At 37.4% G+C, this 20,443-nt stretch overlaps 1 long non-coding RNA gene across 1 annotated transcript in view; it reads right to left on the bottom strand.

Moving 5' to 3' along the window:
* The window catches only part of LOC131507189 (uncharacterized), a 386,000-nt gene that overhangs the window by 233,233 nt on the left and 132,324 nt on the right, over positions 1–20,443 (bottom strand). The window contains exon 3 of the long non-coding RNA XR_009259384.1: positions 1,865–1,922. This is a non-coding gene — a long non-coding RNA (uncharacterized LOC131507189). The remainder of the gene's footprint in view (positions 1–1,864; positions 1,923–20,443) is intronic.

Genomic DNA, 20,443 nt, shown 5'->3' with positions numbered 1-20,443 from the left:
GATTGGCACCCAGCCCTGTCACAATCCATGATTGCTCCATCTCCAAAAACAATGAGTCACAGCCACTTTCTCACCATAACTGTTTCTCCTTCCACCTCACTTATTCAACCTCTCCCCCCAAGCAGCACTTTGCCTTCATTAGACCACCAACTCAGTAATGCCTCTATCACAGCTCTTCCAATACAGAAGTAATCTCCTTTCTTCATTTTCCCATCACCCAGGTATAGCACGCCTAGCAAAATCCAATCATCATGAACACCTGAAACCTAAGATCTAGATTCCAAAAGTAAAACCAAATGACACATATAACAAAAAAGTTACATTGATGGAAAGAGGAGAAAAAAAATAATAAAAGGCAAAGCTTGATCCTACTCAGCTTTATATTCTGCCCCTCCCAACTGAGCATCTTCAAGATCCATCCCAATACATTTTTTTGTTTGCTTGTTTTCGTTCTGATTCCCGCTAGTAAATATGAGCCATAGCCTACATATATGTCTCCTGAAGAGGTAGTAGTTCCATAGAAAGACCATGTTGAGGCCTGGCTCCATCAGCTAATAAATAAATTAAATAAATAAATAAAGGGGCGCCTGGGTGGCGCAGTCGGTTAAGCGTCCGACTTCAGCCAGGTCACGATCTCGCGGTCCGTGAGTTCGAGCCCCGCATCAGGCTCTGGGCTGATGGCTCGGAGCCTGGAGCCTGTTTCCGATTCTGTGTCTCCCTCTCTCTCTGACCCTCCCCCCATTCATGCTCTGTCTCTCTCTGTCCCAAAAATAAATAAAAAACGTTGAAAAAAAAAATTAAAAAAAAAATAAATAAATAAATAAATAAATAAATAAATAAATAAATAAATAAATAAATTGTATGTATATATGTATGTAGTGAAAGATCCTGAGGAGAATAAACATCTTTTTCAAGAAATACATTTCAGATAAGGTTTTTGCCTGCATGCAGCAGGACACTACTGTCCTCTAACAAGGGGGAGGTGAGTTAGCCAGACTGGGGGATTCACAGGAATCTGTGGGTTTGTGGTTCTCAAGAGCATCTACCCAAATGTCCCCATTCCACGATTTTGTCTTTACCAGGGGATACTAGCTGGGACTATGAATCCAGTCTCTTGTAACTCTGCCAGTCTCACAATCAAATTTCAGGCCTAATTTTCATCACAGGTGGCTCTCTGGTTGCAGGAGATGAGGCTCTCTTTAAATGCTACTCTGTAAGCTCTTTAGTCTTCATGATGTACCTTGGTAGTTGGCTGCCCTGAACCTGTCATTCTTGTCTAGCGAAACTTCTGTAGCAGTTAACAACTGCAAATCATCTCCACTATTGTTATAAGAAACACTGACCCCCTCATATCTTTAACTGCTAAAGCAATCACATAAACCAGTGCCTCCTTTTTCTTCTGTGTTCCATCCTTGTTTCCTAACTACTACAATGTGAAAATTCAGTCACATAGTAAGATACAAAGTGAATATATCAATACATTGTGTATGTAAAAATAATAATCAATCAGAAGATATAATCAGAAAAATATTGCATTTATAATATTTTTTTAAAGCTTAGCAAATAAATTACGATTAGGTTCAGCTATATGCAACATAAAACTCAGTGTCTTAGACACACAAGTGGTTATTGTTTCATGTGCAAAGTCCAGTGGTCAGGGGTCCAAGACTAGAACAGCTGTTCCACAGATCACTAAGAATCCTGGGCTCCTTCCTGGTTTCTGCTCTAACCATAGTGTCCCATTCTCACCACAAGAAAGAGAAAGGAGAACATACCTTCCCACTTAAAAAACACTCCTCAAAATTGCATATACCACTTCCACTTACATCCCTTTGTCCAAAACTTGGTCAGTGGCCAGGCTTACCTGCAATGGAGGCTGTGAAATGAGGCAGACATGTGCCAGCTAAAATTCAGGGCTTCCACTGCAGGGAAACAAGAGGAGAAATAATATTAGGGGACAATTAGCAGTCTCTATTACACATAGGAATGTTTAAGAAGAAAAATGTAAGATCTAGAAAGAAATACTTTTAAATTGCCTGAGAGATACATAGGATCTGAACAAATGAAAAAGCACGTCATGTTCTTGGGTAAACAATAGGAAAATTTGCCTTGATAATCCACAAATAAGTTGTAATAGCCATGAATTTTAATGCCTCAAACACTATAACGAAAACGTGTATGAAATAAGACTGTTAAATATATGAGTAAATGACAGAAACACAGTTATAGTAAAAAATAATAACCTTTGGCAGATCAAATAAATTAAAATAAGGTCACGATTATTTTTAACACTAGACTAAATGATATCCAGATGTCAGCTAAGGTCATCTTTCTGTCAAAAATAAAATTGGTAAACACCCCCATTACACATCAGGCAAAAGTTCCTCCCCACCACTTCTGGGAATTCCCATGTCTTCCCTTCTCAAAATTCCCTCCAGCCTTGTTCTTGCCCTCTCAACCTCATTAGATTCTTGCCTTCTGTTTCATTCTACTTTATTCACTGTGCATTGACCCAGACATGGCACACAGACCCTTTTCTTCATTTATCTAACAACAGCTCAAACAGGTCTTTTTGTATGTATGGTCAATGTAAGTAAAAGTTTGGGGCAGTAAAGTAGAATTACAACCCTGATGAGCAGACTATGTATACTAGACAGCCTGTTCTTAAAAGTCATTAGAGTTTGGCTATCCCACCACTGTGAATTTCACCCATTTTTCTAGTAAATCTAGCTTCTTCCCTTGTCACATAGCTCTGCTTCCCCCAGGAAAAGTGCCCAAACATTTCCCTGTTGCTCTGTTTTCAGGTCTACTTCATTTTGCCTTATCTCAGAAAATAACACACACACACTCTCTCTCTTTCTCTCTCTCTCTCTCTCTCTTAAAGATACCTCCAACAATTAGCTCAGGTAGAACGTATCAGAAGGGTTACAATATCAACGTAATTTCCATCATGCTCTATAAAGTAACACCTAATAAATAATGATGCACTGCAGCCAGCTTGTACTGGCTCACAAGGGACATTTATGTGAGGGGTGCCTGGGTGGCTCAGTTGGTTAAGTGTCCAACTTCGGCTCAGGTCATGATCTCAATTCCTGAGTTTGAGCCCCGCTTCGGGCTCTGTGCTGTCAGCTGAGAGCCTGGAGCCTGCTTCAGATTCTGTGCCTCCCTCTCTCTCTCTCTGTCCCTTCCCCACTCATGTTCTGTCTCTTTCTCTCTGTCAAAAATAAATAAACATTCAAAAAAAAATTTTTTAAAGACAATTATGTGGATTTCTTTCCTACTCCCCATTTACTGACTTCATATCCAGAGGTCAAAATCCACATAGTGTAAGTATTTACACCTTGGAAGTTGGAAAACACTACAAATATCATTGTTTTTGTTTCAGTTTGGGTTTTTTTCCTGTGATTTTCTGTTTTGTTTTGTTCTGTTCTTGATTTTTTGTTTGCTTATTTTGAGGACACATTTATCAGCACAACACAGCATATACTCTAGAAAGCTCTGTATTTAATGCGTAAACAAAGATTTTTTTTACTCCCTCCCAAAAGAACCAGCTTAACCCTCCAAGGCAGAAATAAGAGCAGGGCAAGAACACTAAACAACAAGATGATTCCACTGCTTGGATTTGACACAGACCACAGGAATACAATACTCTGCCTTATTCTAGTGCATGATTTTCTCCATGCAACAATATTGAGTGGAACTGTTCAGGCAACATGGATATGCAACTGTATAAACTGTATAATCTATTAATTTGTTACATATACTAACCTTACTAGAGTTCAAATTTGAGGACAAAGAGAAGCTATTATATCACATCATAAAGAGAGGCTCTGGGCATCAATATCTCTGATCTAATGAAAAACAGAAAAATCAGCCTACTATCCTCATCCAGGTCCCATCCCCACCACACCATACCCCAACCACCTATATAAGGAGTTGACTTGAGAGAAAGAAGGAAAGACTGTTGAAGTCATTGGGCTTTTGGTATATGTAGTATTCATGGGAAAATGCACTTCCACAGCACTCAAGTCAAGATGCCAGGAGGGGATTCTCTCAGAAACTGTTGAATAGAAATATTTAGTCCCTCCAGAATGGGCAAGTTGGCCTTGCATTGGCGGAATGACTATCTGCCAAGACTTGATGACTTGCCCCTACAAATTAAAGAGAGATGATAACAATAGAATAGCAAAGACATCATTTGCTCTTCTAAGGGTGGATGAATTCTTATAGATCCAAGGGACACCAGAAAAGGAACTAATCTTGAGATCTTTAGCCAGTACCTCATCCAAGAAGGCTGCCCTCCAGGTTAAGGGACTACAGCATGGAGAGTCTATAATGTATACCACTGTGGATGGGAACTGGGTAGAAGAAATTAGAAGTGTGTATGCAAGAGAAGATGCCCCATGCCAGAGAAATGAACTACAGGAAGATCTCATAGGATGGTGTAAAGAACTCACACATGCGCCTCCACTGAGAGAGTGCCTTTCACACGGAAAGGCCACCATCACCAGCCTGTCAGGATTAACCTGAGGAGCAGCATAAACCAGCACAAGCCAACAAAGAGGGAAGCACAACTCTACCTGGTACTGTTCAGTCCATTTTTCCACTTGTCTAGATGAGAGGGTGAAATAAGAGGGTACAAGAACCGCTCGTGTTAATCTCCCACTTAAAGACCCATGAATCATGACTTTAAGAAGTGATGTGGTGAAGCAAAATTTTAGATCAAGTATGAAGGGATTTTTAAACTTGATTGGGTTGAGTTTTTAAATCGGAGAGTGTCCAAAGGTTATGGAATGTGTCTATGATACTCTTAAAGAATGAAGTGAAGAATTTGATAAATGTTGAAAGCCCTGATTAGAGAAAAATAAAATTTCATGTTTGTACTCCATCCAGTTGAGATCCACCTCTTAATAAACAGTGCTTATTTGGATTTACACAAAACAAAAACAAACCCAAACCTTCCTCCTTTATTGCCTTTTTCCTCTCTCCTCACAAATCCCTTTCAATGCTCCCTCACTGTGACAGACTCTCTGTTAGTTTATTCCAGTTCATGCCACTCTTCTGGATGCTGATAGTGGCCTCTCTGAATGAAAGGCATTGAAAAGAGTTGATCTCTCATGGACCTTCTTCATGTGTGAGTTCTCCACCCTATCCTGTGACTGTTCTCTGGCCCAGGTGATCAAGTCTGTACTTTCTGGTCCCTTCCCTGCCATGTATTCATATTATGGCAAATGGCTTGGTGTCCTAGGTTATCTCATCTGGAACCAATGGAATTTTTTCCCTTTATTTAGCAATTTATTTATTTGTAAAGTAGTATTTAAACCTAAATACATATTGGCACAAACTTCTCATCATTTTACTTCTCAACAAAGACAAGATGTCTAATTTCTCCCTCCATTCCCCTAAGTGCCAGCCCCAAACCTCACCACTATTTGTCTGCGCAGTAATTTAGCTTTTCAAAAATCCAAAGATTAGATCATATGCTCTGATAAGCAAATGACCCGATAGTTTGAGTTTAACATAGAAGAATTCATAGAAGCCTTGAAAGTTCAAGCTTTCCTTTCTCCTCCCATCACAATCTGTTTTCCCAATAAAATATATACCTCATTCTTGCCTCCTCTCACTCAGAAGGTAAAGGCTGTTACAATTGTTTTATTTTGTTTTGGTTTGTTTTGAAAAAAGTTCCCCCTCCCAACATAATTAGGCATACTGGAGTATGTGAATGTAGAGACAAGAAGCCAAATTCATTCTATAAACATACTTGAACTGAGGAATTGCATCAGTAAAATATATTTTTTTAATATTTGACTTTGTGTCTCTAGGCCAGGCATGTGCTCTCCCCACCAACCTCATTGAAACCACTTCCTAATGAATTACACTTGGCCTTTGGGCACATTCATATCACTCACTTTATTTCTAAAGGTGTTTGGATTGATCTGAAACAAACGTGGAATATCTGGGTGGATGGATGGATGTTTCCCACTAACTGTGAATGTGCTTTCTTTTCAAGCATCCATAAAACATTTGTAAATATTGTTTCAAGAATGGGCAAATAAATCAGCAGAATATTAGAGACTATCTTAAAACCAATAAAATAAAAAAGATCATAATAGATAGAAAAGAAGCATTGTAAACCAATGTGTATAGATGAATTACTGAAAGGTTTTGGGGAAATTATACTTTTGAGGAACATATTAAGTTGGATCACAATTTTAAACTACCACCCATTAAAATAAATTTTATTTTAAAATAAAAGCAGAAAACAGATGGGAATAATGATGAACTGATCTTGTAGTGAATAAGTACTTTCTAAATATGGAATTAAATAGATTAGGAAGTGCTGGTTAAATTTATCTAGATAAAATTTGGGGCTCTCTGAAGAGCAGAATCTTATAAAATTGTAAGACAATTCAAACTGAGAATATTGTTTATATCAGTAATGACAAACACATTTAATAGTACTTAAAAAACTCACTCAATACATTAAAAACTCGCTCAAACTCATAATAATGAACAAATACTATGAATATAAAAGTATTAGAGAAGGTAGCATATAAGTGACTAATAAAATATGAAATAAAATATGAAATATAAAATAAAATATAAAAACTTTTATATTTAGATTTAGCTAGCTGGACTCAGAGAAATCCCCATTAAAACAGAAAGAACCATTGTTTATGTTGTCTAATTTGTCCTGTTTTAAAGATAATAGTGCTGCCATGAGTGTGGTGAGGACTTCACACACATACTTATAGGTAAGGATAAACTGGTATAAACTCTCTGGAAAATAGTTCAACAACATGTACAAATATTAACAAATATATTACTGCTTAATCTGAAGGAAATAGTCACAGGTTAGAATCAAGATTTATTTTGAAAGAAGTTCATGACAGGTTATCCATAAAAGCAAATATTGGAAACTACCTAATTTCCGATAACAGAAAAATAATTAAATAACTTTTAATAATATTAAATGACATGGTAAATGCTTTAAATATAATATTAGGTGCAAAAGTACATATATCAACTTATAAAATTCTAAATCATAAAAAAACACAAAGGAAACAAAACATCAACATTAATTATATTGAGATTGTATAATTATAAAGTTTTATTTTCTTCTAAAAGCTATTCGGTATTTTTCTGAATTTGGTAAGTGTATATTATAAACATTTTATAAAGTGTTTGATAAAGCATTGAGTATATTTTTCAACCATCTGGAAATCTAATGAAAATACAGCTTTATATCACAGTGGGTTTGGGGCTGCTGTCGCACCACAAGAGTTCAAACCCAAAGCATCTATTACAAGCCTAAGAGTTAGAAGACAGTAGAGGGACAAGGAATTTTCTTGCCCTTAAAAAGTGTCCAGTCATGGGGCGCCTGGGTGGCTCAGTCGGTTAAGCGGCCGACTTCACCTCAGGTCATGATCTCGCAGTCTGAGTTTGAGCCCCGCGTCGGGCTCTGTGCTGACAGCTCAGAGCCTGGAGCCTGTTTCAGATTCTGTGTCTCCCTCTCTCTGACCCTCCCCCGTTCATGCTCTGTCTCTCTCTGTCTCAAAAATAAATACATGTTAAAAAAAATTTTAAATAAAAAGTGTCCAGTCTAATGAAGGAACAGACAAGACGGTCAACTACTAGAACACAATATGCTAAGTGCTATAACTGAGGCATTCACAGCAGCCAGTGCAAGTACAGTTGAAAAACAGCGAATTCAGCCTAGAGGAGGGTGTTGGAAAAACCTCCACAAAGAACGTGCCCTTTGATCTGAATGGTTCTTCCTCATTCTTTTCTTCTTACAGTAGTTTAGAGATCAAGGAGACATAGTAAAAACATAGAGCCTTCAGACTGCCAACAAGGTCTCATTATGAGGGATTCTTAAAATCAACTGGAGAAAGGTTATTTATTCTTACTATCTTGAATCTGAAAAATCTAAGGCCTCTTTCTAATAAATTGAGGGGGAAAATATCCCCCAATGGAATCAGAAATTGGTGACCTTGAGTACTTTGCTGCATGTCAGACGTGAGACTGAGATCCTAGGAGCAGGATGTGGCAAAGAGAGATACTCCTCTCCAAGAAGGGACAGGCTTCCTGGCTGCAAGCTATGGAATGTAAGACTGACAGCCTCCAGCCATTAACTATACCAGGGGCTATCCCAGCTTTCCAGCTGAGGTCACTCTTATCTGAGGACAGAGGAAGACAATCTAACCAATGCCTGACCCAAATAGGGATATAAGAAGCTGGCCATTTTCATCCAATATGGGATCCTCTAAGGGCACTTGCTGCTCCAGACCTGTCTGTTGAGCTTCATCAGGTCAGCATCACAGTCAGATAGCTTCCCCTTGTCCATTTCTGCCTCTTTCCTTCTTTCCTTCCCCTTTTGCACTCCTACTTGGTCTCCATATCTGCTTCCCAGAGAATCCAATATCACAACGTAGGTGAGTCAAGAAGGCCCAGGGAAGTGTGGGCAAAGAAGAAAAAAGGAACAGAACCAGAAGGAAAAATGAATTTGGTCTCCATGACACTAACTGGGCCAATAGCAATATAGTTTTCTTTCTGGTAATGTCCTCTAGGCTGTTGTGGATATTAAAAAGCACACAAGGAGGACAGTGAGATGCAGCATGTACACCAATTAGGAGGAATTAGAACACTAGGAAACCGTTGTCAATTGGTTGGCTTGGGTGAATAAAAAAGAAAACAACTGAGACATTGAGACATGGCAAGAATTAACTCTGGAAAGTTGGAAGGTAGGCCATGGAGAATACTAATGTACTTTATGTAAAATAAATGAACATCTTTCCTTTCAGCTTTCTTAAATATATTGTTTTTGACTTCCATTATTTTTGTGGTCTTATGAGAAGACAATAGAATTATAACATGAAAACTCAAAGTGAAATTTATTGATATTGATATCATAGTTACAGTGAATATTGGAAATAAGATAAAATGTTAGAATATTAGCTCCAGTAATCACAAAAAAAGGTGGCAATATGAGCACATATAAGATTTAGTTTAGATAGGTACTGAAAGGTTTTTATCACCAGTGTGCTTTCAGACAATAACAGTTTCTCTGTGATGTGGTCTCTTCCAGATCAAAGTTTCCAAATATCTTTACAAAAGCTATATGTAACCACCTATCCAGAGAGCTCTTCTTTTCTGTGACATAAGTTTGCCTTTCAGACATGTCACAATCACTTAACCATGACTCACAACCACTTTGTATGGACAGCTACATCAAATTGACTATGGTTTACAAGGCCTTGGAACTAGGCTAGTTCCTCATGGCCTTTCCTTCACTGTTATGTATCACAAAATGACAAGATAGTAAGTACATAAATTCATTTTGTTTCAGGTGTTACAAAGAACAGAAGAGCTAAAAGAGTCCGCAAGGTATTCTCCTAAATGGGTATTTTCCAGTGATATCCCACGGTCCTCACTGGTTGACACTGCTCAATAAAACATTCCTAATACAAATGTCTGTGTCCATGGTAATGACTCAAATGAGCTTAAGCTGAGAATTGCTTGAAAGCAGGGGGTTTGTCTTATTCTCTGTACCTGTAGTGCCTAGTGCAACCAGTAGAAAGCAATTTCTGATTTTTGTTTTAGCTCTGAAAAATCAGAAATCTCCTCTCTGAAACTATATCAACATGCATTGTCCCAATGACTATGCTCATGAGCTAGCAATGGAACTGAAAAGGAAAAAAAAAAAAAAAAAGAGCTGCATAAATTTCATTATAATTAAATGTTCCAAAAGAATCCATCCTCAGTGGCTTTCTCTCATCCAGTCATTCATGGTTAGCCCCTGCAAAGCCTGACAGGCGATTGGCCCAGCAAGAACTTCTTATGTGTTGATGGTTATCATTTGTAAATACACTGCACTTCCCTAGAATTTCTAAGGAATAACTAATGAAATGAAAGTTTTGCAGTTGTGTGTTTATTACCAAATAGGTTGAAACTGTCAGCCTTGATTTATTTTCTACTAAAGTCATTTTAGGGGCACCTGGGTGGCTCAGTCAGTTAAGCGGCTGACTTCAGCTCAGGTCATGATCTCACGGTCCGTGAGTTCCAGCCCCATGTTAGGCTCTGTGCTGACAGCTCAGAGCCTGGAGCCTGTTTCAGATTCTGTGTCTCCCTCTCTCTGACCCTCCCCCATTCATGCTCTGTCTCTCTCTGTCTCAAAAATAAATAAATGTTTAAAAAATTTTTTAAGTCATTTTATAGCATTTTTCTGCCTTGATCGGGATTATCTTCAGTTCAATCAATATAAATGACAAAATAAATCAAAGAAAAACAACATAGATAAGCTTAAGTTACCAAAGAAAATAAAAATTAAAAACGTGAGTGCCAGTTGAGTTGCTTTCCTTTTCTGTTTCTCCACCTACTCTTCTCCTTTCTGCAAGGACTTCTATGAATGATACCGAACAGATTCTTGCACTAATGCCTTGACTCTTGCTCCTTAAGAGCATGAGCAGGAATCACAGTTGTACAGATTTTGTAAAGGTTTTATCTGAGAGCTTAGCTAGAGATTCAAAATAAAAAACAACAATATTTTTTAGAAATATATAGAATCACCTTAGTAGGTTTTTGATATTTATGTTCATACTCCTTCATTAACCACATGACAGCTGGCCATAAATATGTATGCTACTATGGACCCAAATTCAGAATAAAATTTATAGACCGTCTCCAACTTCCAATGGTTTGACTTATTATTTTTTGAATGTGGCATGGTATGAAAGCTCTATGTATACAGTAGAAACCATAATTCGATTTCTGAATTTTAACCTTTTCCTGAGATAGTGACATACAATATAATACTTTCAAGTGACGCTGAGCAGAAGCAGCAAGCCAAAGCTCCAATCAGCCGCGTAATCACAAGGGTAAACAACTGATACACTTAAAACCACTCTGCACCCATACAACCATTCTGCTTTTCATTTTCAGCACAGTATTCAATAAATTATGAGATATTCAACGCTTTATTATAAAATAGGCTTTGTGTTAGATGGTTTTGCCCAACTGTAAGCTAATGTGTTATGAGCATGTTTAAGGTAGTTTAGGCGAAGCTGTAATGCCGTAATGTTTAGTAGATTAAGTGTATTAAATGCGTTTTCAGGTTATGATTTTTTTAGATGTATATTTATTTTTGAGGAAGAGGGAAAGTGCAGGGCAGTGGCAGATGGAGAGTGAAACAGAGGATCCCAAGAGGGCTCTGCGCTGACAGCAGAGAGCCCCATGTGCAGTTCAAACTCTTGAGCAGTGAGATCATGACCTGAGCCAAAGTCGGATGCCTAACCTACTGAGCCACTCAGGTGCCCCCAGATTATGATATTTTCAACTTCAGTGGGCTTATGGAGACATAACCTCATCGAATGTCAGGAAGATCTGTAGTTATATCTGAAGCAAGGAGGCTAACAAGCAAAGCTTTATTTGAGAAATCCTCTTGTTAACTCATCAAAGTTTAATGAAAATTGTGAAATTAGCTACTGTTCCCTTTGACATTTTTCCCAATTCAGAAAGAATCATCTCCCTTTGATCTATCCGTTGCTCCCTTTAAAACAAATTATTGCATTTTCTATTACTAAAATAGTATATCTCCTCTAGACAACATTTAACATGGGAAAATGCTATTTACCTCTGGTATCAGTTAATTATATTATATTGATACATTTATATGACTCCCTCCCCAGAATATAAATTCTTCTAGCCAGAAACAGAAACTTTGAGACTACAGTGACATAAAGAGTGAAGAGCATTATATTAGAGGCACAACATTCTCTCAATGTAATAAGTGATTTAGGTAAGGATTATTAAAAAGAGCTAAAAGCATTGGGTGACATGTAGTTGTATTATTTGTGAACAAATAATAATTTAAAAAACAAAACCACAAATTCACAACCAGAGCTATTTACTTATATTTTTTGTTATTTTCTCCTAATTTTTTAAAATATTATTCTTTCTGTATCTTTTTTCTAAGTTGGAAAATAATTCTAAAAAATTTTGATAAAAAAAAATTCTAACGTTCAAAAAGCCCAGAAGAATCAAACTAATAAATCTTAACTGGTAGAAATGAAGACATTATAAGAAGATATTACATAAAGCCGGACAACTTATTGTCATCGCTAAAATTGTGATGCTCACTAATCCTCTTCCTTGTAATTTTAACCTTCCACTATTTAGAAAGCAAGATCTTGGGGCACCTGGGTGGTTCAGTTGGTTAAGCGTTCGACTTCCGCTCAGGTTACAATGTCTCAGTTTAGAGTTCGAGCCCAGCATCAGGTTCTGTGCTGACAGCTCAGAGCCTGAAGCCTGCTTCAGATTTTGTGTCTCCCGCTCTCTCTGCCCCTCCCCCGCTCTCGCGCGCGCGCGCTCTCTCTCTCTCTCTCTCTCTCTCAAATAAACATTAAAAATTTTTTAAAGAAAGCAATATCTTCACTTTAAGAGGAAAGAGATAAAATATGCAAATAAAGTAGGCAAAGAAGAGCCATGTAATATTAAATGAAAATTGGTAATATCAGTATGAGCTCAAGATTTTTTATATTTGTTCTCTAGCTCTGTTCACTGGATGGATATAGAAACAATGACATCTCTTAAACAATGAGCACATTTTGTGACCAGATCTTGTATTCTAAACACCATTCTCCACTGAAAGAAAATAGAGAAATTTGGAGAAATGCTTATTCAGGCAATAAACTGGGAAAAATATAAAGTTAATCTAAGAAATCATGTTGAACTATAAATAAATAAAAGTGCTCAAAGACTAGTGAGGTTGTGTTAGTTATCCATTGGTATAAGTTACTCCCACACTTAGGATGTAAAAACAATAAATATTTATTATCTCACAGTTCTGTGATTCCAAAACACGAGGACAGCTTAGCTGGGTCCTCTGGCTTAAGGTCTCTCAAAAGGCTGCAATGAAGTTTTCAGCCAGGCTGCAGTCCCCCTAGGCTCATATGAAAGAAGAGCTACTTTTAAACTCATTCATGTGGCTGTTGACAAATGCTTCTTCATTGCCTGTTATACTGAAAGCTTAAGTTTCTTGCTGGCTGTTGATCAAAAGGCATTCTCAATTTCTAGCCATGTGGGCTTCCTCATAGGGAAGCTGACAACATTGTGTCTGGCTTCCATTAGCATAAGCAAACAAGAAAGAGAGGATAAGCAAGACAGAAGCCACAGGCTTTTCATAACCTAATCTTAGACATGACATACCATCACTTTTGCCCTTCCTGTCTGTTAGAAGTCAATCACTAGGTCCAGCCCATATTGAAGGGGAAGGATTATATAAGGGCATGAATATTTAGGCAGGGACCATTGGGAGACATTCTAGTGGCTACCTATCACATAGATCATATCTGCAAAGGAACAAACTTGAATGAGTTCAAATTGAATAGGCTATTTAGGGAAATTTGATCATCAATAAAAATAACAATGATAATTGATTATGATACAATGAATTTTTAAAAAGTCTATAGTTATTAGAAAAGGTAAAGGACAAAAAAGAATTTTAAAGTGATGGAAATGTATTATTTGAACTGAGATTGTCATTTTAAACAGGAAATCTAGACTTTTTTTTTTTGAAAAGTCACATTATCTTCAACAATTCTATATTGCACCCAGTTTCCATGGAAAGGTTACATGTATTTGATCCAATAAAAATTTTGGTCTATGTCTTTAAAAAAAAAAAAAGAAGAAATGAAAAGAAAAGGCGATGAGTGGAGAGGAAGAACAGTCTTACTTATAAAAGAGTGCCAAGTAACAAATTTGGAAGAAATTAGACATTTAGAAAATCATCATTTTATGTTCCCTCAATGTAATAAATGATTTAGGCAAGGATTAATAAAAAAAGCTAAAAGCATTGGGTAACATGTAGTTATATAACAAGTGAGTTACATAGTGCCAAAATATCATCTAATATATTAAATGTTAATTTAAAAGATCAAAAGTACACTTTTTTCAATACTAATTCTGGTGGTCTGCACCTCACCCAATCACTAATAGTGAGACAACTTTGTTATATGCCTCCTGATACAATGTTATACAAACAATGGATCACCTATGAAATATTCCTGCCATGAAGTTTTGAACTTAATATAGTCAACCTTTTTGACCACAAATCCAAATTACAGGAAAAACAATGGGTAGAGGCGCCAATTAAATGACACCATGAGGAAGCAATCAGAAAAATCTAGAATGTGTGACATCTAAGAGAAAATTACCCTGAACTCAAAAGTCACTCTCATGGGGTGAAAATAACAGAGGAGCCCTGTCCTAGTAAGACTAAATAGACATAAAAACTAAATGCAATGTGTGAACCCTGACTGGATTGTACATAGGAAAAAAATATATTGCTTAAGTCTCTGGGGGATGCCATCCATACAGGTCACAGACACACAGTAGTAGTATATACAATGGGGTTTATTGAGTGAAAGGTTTAAAGCAGAAACAGAAGAGAGTTTGTAGTCCCCATAATTTTTATAATCTCACAGTTTTGGTTGGGCATAGATAAGTGTCTGGCCAATGTGAAGTAGAGAGGAGCCTTTCTTTATCGATTAAGATCTACATATTTATATAGCATAGATGAGGCATAAGTGATCTGTGCAACAGAACTGGAAGCCTCTAGGATCAGGAAGTAGATTCATTAGAAAAATGGAGGCTCCAAAGGCCAGTGTCTGGTATCAGCCTCATCTTCCATGGAACTAACTTAAACTGAGACTTGCGGAGGAATTCTCATTAGGAGATCATTGGAAAAATTTTTAAATAAGCTTGATATAAATAAAATTGCTGAATTGATGTAAAATTTCTTAAGTGCGATAACAGTTTTATAGTTATATATGAGAAAGTTCTTTGTTCTTAGAAAGTGCATGCTGAAGTATCCAGAGGTAAAATATCATGATGTCTACAACTAATTTATAAATAGTAGGTGTATGGAGAGAAAAAGAGAGAGAGAGAAAGAGAGAGAGAGAGAGAGAGAGAGAGAGAAGCAGAAACAGAGACAGAGACAGAGAAAAAGAAAGAAAACTAAAATGTGGCAAAATGTTAGCAATTGCATAATCCAGGCAAAGGATATGTGCTGGTGTTTATACTGCTCTGAAGTTTTGAAAATTTCAAAATGAAAAGTTGAGGGGAAAGAAGGATTATCTTCTTTTATTTTTTAAGTTTTTCATTTAATTATAGTTGACACACGGTGTTAAATTAATTTCAGGTGTACAACATAGTGACTCAACTTCTCTATATATCATACTATACTCACAAGTGTAGTTACTCTCTGTCACCATACATTGCTATTATAATATCATTAACTATATTCCAGATTCTGTGCCTTTATACCCATGACTTACTTATTTCATATCTGGAAGGCTGTATCTCACACTCCCCTTCACCCATTTTTCCCATCTCCCCACTTCCCATCCCTCTGGCAATAATCAGTTTTTTCTCTGTATTCATAGATCTGATTCTGATTTTGATTCTTTTTTTAGATTCCACATATGAGTAAAATCGTATGGTATTTGTCTTTCTCAGTCTGACTTATTTCACTTAGTATAATATCCTCTAGGTATCTTGTTACAAATGGCAAGATCTCATCCTTTTTTATGGTTGTGTAAAGATCCATTGTGTGTGTGTGTGTGTGTGTGTGTGTGTGTGTGTGTGTGTGTTACCCCACATCTTCCTTATCCATTTGTCTATTGAGAGACATTTAGGTTGCTTTCACATCTTGGCTATTGAAAATAATGATGCAATAAACACAGGGTGCATATATCTTTTTGAATTAGTGTTTTTGTTTTCTTTGGGTAAAAACACAGTATAGAATTATTGGATCATATGGTAATTCTATTTTTAATTTTTTGAGAAACCTAAGTGAGAATTGTCTTAACTCTTAAGTAAATTAGAAGTAAATTTACAAACAATATAAAAACATGCTCTTCTAATTTAAAAAGTCAGTAATCTAGACTCAGGCTAGACTGTTGGCTCCAAATAACTTCTGGAAGCCAGACTAAATTATTCAAGACAAGTTTGTACCTAGAACAATGAAATGAGGACAAGTAATATGCCCATGGGAAAATTTTATCTAGGTCATTTTGAATCTCTTCTTGTTATTTATAATTTAAAATTTATTTATTATACATAGTTTGTATATTAGCTACTTGATTGCATAGGCTATGACATTAAGACAGCAAATTTTGGAGCAAAATCCACTATCATTTAAAAATATTCCTCTTAACTATAATAATGTTTATTCCTCTAATACAGTATCCCTTTCCTTCTACTTATTGCTAATATATCACTTGTTAAACTAAGGCTTTTTGTTGAATAACATAAAATACTGGTCAAATAAACAAATTAAGGGAATAAAAGAATAGTCTTTTACTTGCTGCTATTCTCTGGTTTTCTATAAATATTTCTTCAGTACCTGCAATTAAAGCAGATATTATTGTCCTACTTAACTTCTCTACAATCACCTCCTTCTCCCTATTATCCAATAAACACCTGCTCAATTAAATATTTGAGCTACTTATGAAATAGAAACCACATTTCCCCTCATTCTTTTTCTGATATTTATATGTGTTTTCCATTTACCTTTAAATCATAAGATAGTACTCAACACCGAAACTGGAAGAAGAGACCCATTAGAATCAAATCTAGTTATACATTTGAAGTTTGCTAAGATAGTATTAATTAGACACTGGAATAAGACACCTACATTTATTTCTTCACTGTGAGAAATTTAATAAATCTAAAAGTCTAAGTTTTAGAAAAGGAGAACTAGTTAAACTGTTAATCACCATAGCCTTCAGAGAATAGCAGTGCAAATTCTCTACATAAGTTGATACAAGATTAAAATATGGATTTGTTTTAGACTATTTTGACATATCATTCTAAAATTAAGAAAACATAAATTATGTAAATTAACATATATAACAGTTTAAATTAAATGGTACAAAAATAAACAGAAAACTTAGAGTGACATCATCAAGATGGTAACATAAGTCATTCCTGACTTGATTCCCCCTCACAAAAACAACTAACATCTACTGAAGAGCAAGACACTGAGAGAATCCTAGAAGATGGGGATGGGTCTGAGGTACCACCCCCACACCAGAGACCAAGACAGACTGCATTAGAAGGGTAAGAGAAGCAGCTACATGTTGACCACATTGCCCCATCCCCAGGACAGCACAGCACCACATGGAGAGGTCTCCCCTGATCCTTCAGTTCCTCCAGCTACTGAGGGTAGCTCCTGTCCTCCAGACAAGATAATCAGCATCATGGGTCACTTTGTGGGAGGCTCCACTCTGATCTTGCACTATGGGGACTGTAGGGAAATCTGTAGGACCCCACCACTGGGAATTTGACTGTGACAGAAAAGGGAGGAGGGGCTTGCAAAAACAAGCAATGGATCTTGGCAGACCAAGTTCATATCTGCAATGCCCTTGTGGTAATCCCAATCAGCAGCTTTGTTCATCTGCAAAATCAAGCTGGGGATACTCTGACCAGGGAACTCATTGGGGTATGGATCTACGTGACAGATCCTCAAGTGGGTTTTGACAGCCCTAGAGTCCATTTGGCTCACACCCAGGCAAGGTGCTGAGTCACAGCCTCACATGCTGTGGAAAGTGCCCCCATCAGACCAAGAGGGCTAGTGACAACTCCTAATAGCTATGCAGCCCAGTGATACTCAAGCTGAGAGGCAGATAAGCATTGCTGATTACCCTCAGAGCAAAGCCAATACTGGGTATGGAAGCTTCCCAGACTATGCACAGGCAGAGGGATTAATTCATAGCCAAGGCTGAGGGTAGCTCCTGGTTCCTCCCAAATAGAGAGCTTGTAGCCTGGACTAGCCCTGCAGCTCCCACACAGAGCTGAGATATTGTCACACCAGTAGCCTGGAGTGGCCCTCACACTCCCAGAAGAGGGAGCTGAGACATTGTTCCACCTCCTTGGAGGGTGCCTTCTAGCCCCATCTAAACAGAAGGGCTAGTGACAATACCTCAAAGCTATTCAGCTCAGCAGCACTGAAGCCAAAAGGATAGACAGAGCCAACAGTTTGCAGAGCAAAGCCAGTGACCTTCTTCAAGGGAACTTGGGAACTTCAAGGGAACCCAGGGAACTTGGGATGTGGGTTGGCTTTAGTTAAGACAACAAACAAAGAGCTTTTCCAAATTTTTAGAGATGCTTCTGCTGTACCCCGGGGGCGGGGGGTGGGGGGAATATAATTTGTAGCACCACTCATTGCTAAGTACAGCCTTCAGCCTGTCCCACGAAGCAACCCAACCAGAGCACATGGGAAGAGATGTAGCCAATTAAGCAGCCCTAGGTACAGTGGCACTTGAACAAAGAACACCGCACATGGCTTCCCCAGTCTGTAGAGCAAAACTAGTGGCTTCATGTGACCAGAGAATTCAGTGCACACTCAGGCCTGATTTGGGCCCCCAATGAACTGTACAGGCCCTAGACCCTGTACTAGTGCTCTCCCCAGGCAGAGAAGATAATTCATATCCCCATCTATTACTGAGTATGGTGCCTGGACCTAACCATCTAGTACGCTTGACCAAAGAATTCAGACAACTATGGAGCTGATCCTATAGCCTCACTTGGTAGGGAGCAAAGTTAGCAATCCTATCCAGCAGCCAGTAACACACATTCCATCCCTGTCCTCAGAGCATGAACAGTTGCCTCACTGTTCATAGAGGCCATAATAAGAGGCCCTATTCAGCAGACACACTGAAAAACCTAAACTGAGAAAATTGATGAAGAACTGTCTCTGCCAAAGTAACCTATAAAGTCTAGGGGAAAAAAGCTCTATTACTCAAATGTGCAGAGAGCAATGTAAGGAATCAAGGAAAAATTAGGTAAATATGAAACCACCAAAGGAAATTAACCAAGCTCCAATAACTGACCCTAAAAAAAATAGACATCTAATAAACAGTCAGACAAAGAATTCAGAATAATTATCTTAGGAAAGCTTAGCAAACTACAACAAAGCACAGAAAACTAAACAGTATTTAAAAAAAAAACAATGCATAAAAAATAAGAAGTTTGACAAGAAAGTAGCAATCATCAAAAACAAAACAAAACAAAACCCAGAAATCTTAGAGTTGAAAAATACAATAACTGAACTGAAGAATTCAATAATTTCAAAAGCAGGCCAACCATGCAGAAGGAAGAATCAGCGACCCGGAAGATAGGATATAAGGAATTAGTTAGATGAGGGGGAAAAAAAGCATGAAAACATGTGAAGAATGTGTATGGGAATTATAAGACACAATGAAAAGAAACAACATTTGCATTATGGGAATTCTAGAGAAAAAGAAAAAGGGAAAGATATAGAAAGTATATTGAAATCAAATAATAGCTGAAACTTCTCAGACTTGAAGAGAGATGAGCATCCAGCTCCATGAAGCCCAAAAGATACCAAATAGCTTGAACCTAAAAAGGGCCACACCAAGACACATTATAATTACATCATGCAAAGTCAAAGACAAAACATTTTAAGAGCAGTAAGATAAAAGAGAATTTATGGGGCGCCTGGGTGGCGCAGTCGGTTAAGCGTCCGACTTCAGCCAGGTCACAATCTCGCGGTCCGTGAGTTCGAGCCCCGCGTCAGGCTCTGGGCTGATGGCTCGGAGCCTGGAGCCTGTTTCCGATTCTGTGTCTCCCTCTCTCTCTGCCCCTCCCCCGTTCATGCTCTGTCTCTCTCTGTCCCAAAATAAAAAAAAAAAAAAAAAAAAAAAAAAGAGAGAATTTATATACAAGGGAACCCCACAAGACTATAGGTTGATTTCTCAACAGAAACTTTTCAGGCCAAAAGAGAAAGAAATTATATATTTAAAATTTGAAAGAAAATAGCTGTCAACCAAGAATTCTATACCCAGAAAAGTAATCCTTCAGAAACAAAGGAGGGATAAAGACCTCCCCAAACAAACAAAAGCTAAGGGCGTTCATTACCACTAGATCTACCTTACAAGATATGCTAAAAGGAGTTCTATAAGTGGAAGTAAAATAACATTAACTAACATCATGAAAGCACAAAAAGGTAGTAAAAATCTCACTGGTAATTGTAAACATATATCATAGTTAGATTCTGCAATATGGTAATAGAGGTGCAAAACTCACATACAACTCTAGTTTAAAAGTTAAAAAAAAATGAACACAGAGGAGTGCCTAGATGGCTCAATCAATTGAGTGTCTGACTTCTGCTCAGGTCATCATCTCATGGTTCATGAGTTCAAGCCCAACATTGGGCTTTGCACTGACAGACTGGAGACTTCTTTGGATTTGTCTCCCTCTCTCTCTGCCCCTCCCATGTTCATGCTCTCTGTCTCAAAAATAAAATAAATATTAAAAAAAATTAAATGAGCACCACAAAAATAACCATAAATACAATAATTGGTTACTAGGGTCACAATAAATTTTTAAAAATGTGAATCATAACAGCAATAACCTAAAT

Source organism: Neofelis nebulosa, chromosome 3, assembly GCF_028018385.1.
Source record: "Neofelis nebulosa isolate mNeoNeb1 chromosome 3, mNeoNeb1.pri, whole genome shotgun sequence".
Taxonomy (NCBI): domain Eukaryota; kingdom Metazoa; phylum Chordata; class Mammalia; order Carnivora; family Felidae; genus Neofelis; species Neofelis nebulosa.
Note: the sequence above shows the minus strand (reverse complement) of the source record. Positions and strands in the feature narration are given on the sequence as shown.